This window comes from Protopterus annectens, chromosome 1.part0 (assembly GCF_019279795.1).
Source record: "Protopterus annectens isolate FY-2018-M chromosome 1.part0, PAN1.0, whole genome shotgun sequence".
Classification (NCBI taxonomy): Eukaryota; Metazoa; Chordata; order Ceratodontiformes; family Protopteridae; genus Protopterus; species Protopterus annectens.
In genome coordinates this window covers 366,873,938-366,878,937 of record NC_056725.1, presented here as the reverse complement: position 1 = coordinate 366,878,937, position 5,000 = coordinate 366,873,938, and the positions used below count along the sequence as shown (strand labels likewise).

General features: G+C 37.9%; 1 protein-coding gene across 1 annotated transcript in view; it reads left to right on the top strand.

The window, feature by feature from the left end:
* Positions 1 to 5,000, top strand: part of HIVEP2 (HIVEP zinc finger 2) — a 660,129-nt gene that overhangs the window by 136,921 nt on the left and 518,208 nt on the right. The gene's annotated exons all lie outside the window — the stretch shown is intronic.

Sequence of the window (5,000 nt, the reverse complement as noted above, 5' to 3'; positions counted from 1 at the left end):
TGTGTTTTCTCTCTTTCTTTAATTTTTTTTAATTCATATTAATTCATCATATACCTGTGCTAGTACAGCATCCACAACAGGGTCTGGAGCTGGCAGGCCATCCACACAAAGAGCTGGTGCACAGTTTTACCCATAATAGTCAGTTTATTACTTGTAGTGAGGATGTAAGTCAATAACGAATTTAACAAGACCAACAACAAGGTAGAATGCACAGACTGTAGTGTGTCAAGGGCTATTTGCCTCTGAGTGTGTGGGCATGGTAAGGGGGATTGGATATGAGTGAGCTAAACAATACATTTTTAGCTGGCCACCATGACACAACCTGGTGCTAAGTATTGCTGAATCACAGGTTTGCTTTCCCGTATGCCATGCTTGCTACAGAATAACCTTACTGAGTCCTCTGCTTGACTCCATCATGATGCTCTTCAGTGTTGGAGTTTCGAATGTCTTTAGACTCTCTGTGTGCAAGGACCTGTTCTCCATTTCGATAGCTCAGGCAGGATGACCAGACTTATGTAAATCTTGAAGTCTGTCTTCAGTGGAAGCTAACCATTTAGCAAATGTCAGCTAGTAGGGTATCTCAGTAGGGAAGAGCGGGTCAAGAGTACCGACTGGATATCCCAAGGCTGGTATTAATTTGTGTTCATTTATTGGCTTTTGACTAACAGTCATGGCACTGATTTTTATACCAACTGGCAGGTTGTCTAAGACTGAAGTCATGCATATTGGTATTGTACTGGGCTTCACACTGTGCTGGGAAGATAACAGCGGATATAAGTGGAGTACAGTAGATCCTTGTAAGCCTTACTCTTGTGGATTAACTTCTCGTTTGCTGATGAATTTCTTGTTCTTCTTTTTATTGCTGTACTTCTCTTTCCTGAGTCACAAAAAAGCAGACTACAGTTTAGTAGGATTTCTGGATGAAGTATATTTAAGTAAATTGGGCAGTAAATAAAAATCTACATACTGAATTTAAAAATACAAATTGTAAAGTTGTTTCTTAGTTTTCTTTGTCGACTGTTGTCAGCGTGCTACAGCTACTTATAATACTCCTTCGGCAGATAAAGCTGCTTGGATGGCACATGCTTTTCCATATCTGGTGTAGCTCAGGGTATCTTTTAATGCTTTAGCGTATGTGTTGCACACAATAATTCTACTGCTGTACCTTCACAGTTGGTGACATCTATATCAGGAATAAGTAGAGTTTTTTGTATAAGGCCTTCATGACAAACTGTTTACCAGCAATAACTAGTACAGATCTGCCTTTTACAGCAGTTTATCTTTTCAAAACAACAGAATCCCTGTAGTAAAAACAAAGTCCGTCCTTTACTTTGCATACAGCCTTCAGTAGAGAATCTTTTGGCTTTATAAATGAAAGCCCTGTGTTGCATCCATTATGTGTAATGTACAGTGTGTATTCTTCATTCATTCATTTGTGATTTTGTTGCACAAAAACTGTACTCATGCCCGGGCATCTTCAACCACTGTTCTGCATACTGTTCCAGACCTCTCCAAAGACCACACTGGGATACTTGTTATTGCTTTGCCCCATTTTCAGTGGAGGCCTGAAGAGAAAAGGTGCAATAGTATACAATTACAGTATGTAAACATCCATTGCAAAATTCATAGAAGTACTTCCCAGAATGTAGTTTGCTATGTGTAGCACTTATGGGGGGAGGGGTGTACAAGACGATTACTTGTTATTAGCACCTTAGATGTGTATACATAGGGTTAACAACCGTTGATATGGTATTACAGTCATCAGAAAGTCCCTAACAATCATTAATAGTTAACTGTTATGAAAAGCAACTTGTATATGAGTAAAACTGTGCTGATGTTTACGGTTTTGATTTTGAAAGAAACACTGTCTGGAAAAAGCTGAACTGGATCTCTTAAGTTATTTTCTGCAAGAAGTTTTCCGGGAAGAAAAAATATAAAAATAAAAGCAAAAAATTATACAAGATAACTTAATTTTACATTGCAGCACTTTTGCAGCATAGAAATTTTCACTGTTTAGAAAGAGGCCTTTAATTGTATGCCTGCCTTTGAAACCTCTCACAATTGCAGTGTCTTTATTTTACATTTCCTGACCAGGATATTTCTGCATACTGTCAGGTGACATTCCTTATGTCACTTGGACAAAATGTTCAGCATTGACAAATACTTGACTGATGACTGAAAAGTGAAAACTGGTCTGGCATTATGGGGCAGGTCTTTGGTAATCACCTGCATAACAATTAGTACCTCTTTGTCGCCATCTATTGGTCTTCTTGAGTAAAATACTGCTTATAATTTAACATGCATACTTCTTGGATGCCAACATCAATGTCAGGTCGTGTGTGTGTGTGTGTGTGTGTGTGTGTGTGTGTGTGTGTGTGTGTGTGTGTGTGCACCTGTCCCTGTCTGATAAGCTGAAGTGGCATCATATTTATTGTTCTGAATGATTTCTTTTCACACCAGTTTTTAAAATAATGCGGAGTAAAAATGTAAAACGAGTAAGTAAATAAATAAAATGCTGCTTCATTGTAAGTTAAATCCGTGCAGAAGTCCTAAGCAGTGAAAAACAGTTACAGCCTCAACACTTTTACTACACTTTGGAGTAAGTATATATGAAATGTACTATATTTTGATACAGTTACAGCAGTCATCTACTGACTTCAAAGTGCAAAGTCCTGTCAGTCTGATTATTTTGTAACTGTGTAATTAGTAGGAACAGATAATTAAAGAACATCACCTGCCTCCATCCTATCTTTGTACTCTGCTTCTTGAATTTAATACATCTTAACTGTTTCACTGTACTTGCAACATGGGAGTACTCTAGTCATCATTGTGTGTATATAACCCGTTTCCTGTCCTGTCCTACATCCCTGCCTATACCTCTCAACCTTTTAGTGCTAGAAACCTGGACAAAACATGACATAATGGGAGGACAAAGGCCCAAAAATAGGGACAGGTTTTAAATATTGTTCATAAAACTTAGAATGTTTACAGAATAACATGCATTTTCTGAAATATTTGAAATCTGAAACTCAAATTTATGTCACTATTTAGTGACTTCAGTGCTCAGATCATCACAGCGATTTACCAGAAAACCATACATTTTCTGAGGAACAGACCAAAAATATGAGTCAAGAATCTGGAGAGTCTGCAAAAATCTGAACAGTTGAGAGTTATGTCCCTGCCTTACAAGAGTACCTCTGCTATTTGTACAGCTGATGCTGCATCAGTAATCAACAGTACTTGTCTTATGAAATTTCACACACCAAGGCCATCTGAAAGCACACCCCCACTTGCACAAACACACACACACATGCATGCAAGCCAAGATGTGTCGTAAAGTAAATGAGTGCTGTGACATCACCCTATTGTTGTGAAAGAAATCACAATTGGAAAGTGAGGAAGAATGTTGTTGAAGCTCTGGATTAGGTCCAGGAGAGCAAAGCCATCAAGAGTCAGCCAAAAAATTCCAGTTTAATTTACTAATTGCAATGAAAAGTCAGTGACAGTTCATTAAAGAGACCGACTGTTTGATCTGTGAACACTCATTGACATGTAGGAAATCTTATTTAAAAAGTATTTGTGCACAGAAGGGCAAGTCACATTATACCCTCTGTTTCACACCCTGCCTGTTATGTATACCAACTCTAAGATTGCACCATCACAGCAAAAAGGAAACCGTTCGAACTCTGTGTAGGACTGTTACCCTCTGTTGTTTATATAGCTGTCATTTAATAGGGGGTGCTCAGTACATGCGTGAATTGATAAGAGCGAATTGATTCTTGTCAGGTTGTCCTTACTTTAGATGGTTTACTTCCCAAAAATTACAAGGGGCATAAGAACATGGATGGCAGATGGCAAACAACAGCAGTGGCTAATAAGTGAGACAATGCAGTAGTACAAAACGGTACACAAAGATTTTCTGGAGATATTTCAACACACACACACACACACACACACACACACACACACACACACACACACACACACACGCACACACAGTGTCAAACATGTATTTTCTTGTTGTCAAAGTGCTAAAACAGGTACATCAAAGAAATGACTCTGATGAGTTGTTATACATACACTCAATTAAATATTCATGTAAATAAGATTTTGTGTGTGCCAATTGAAAAAATTAGGAATCATAGGTAAAATTTTCCTCTTGAAATCCACAAATATTTTCTCTAATACTAGATAGTAGCTGATTCCACAGACACTGAAAATATATTTTTCAGTGGACATGTATTCCCAGATTCCAAGGACTGCCATCCACTTTCTCAACTGTAATTACAGAATGTCATGCAGGCTGTGTGCAGCTATCTAGCACCATGATTTGGATTTTCATAGCATAGTTTTCTCCCAAAATGGCAAAGTTGTTCCCGCAGTTTAAGAAGACAGAAGTTACTGCCTTCAATAAGGCAGAAGCTGATGGAATTATTAATGTAGTTACAAAAACGTTTTGTGTGGACGTGAAGTTGGAGAAGTGAATGCATTTATTTTACGGCTTTCTATTTCCACTTACATGGAAGTTAACAGGTGAGGCCCATGGCACACGTGGCCATATATGGCTTTAAAATGGGTTAAGTATTGCAGCAATAATTTTACCTTATTTCTTATCTGTCACATTGTAGCATTTATTCACAGTGCATTTAATAAGTAGATAAAAAATGATGTACTGTTTTTGTGTACTTCTGCATTTGTTGAATACAGATGTTTTCAGCATGGCTAGATGGAATTCTACTACATCAGTCTGTCTGGTCATTTAATGTTTAATTAGAGAAGAGAGACAAGCCATAGAAACAGCTGTGTGTGTGTGTGTGTGTGTGTGTGTGTGTGTGTGTGTGTGTGTGTGTGTGTGTGTGACTTAACTGTGTGGAAATGATTTTGCCCTTGGAGAACAGTTCTCATGTAAACACAAAAGACAAATGGGAAGGTTTTAAGCTGCTTTTCTGTTCTAGTGATTTTTATTAAAGAGAAATGTACAATGTAATTTTCTGTAGTGT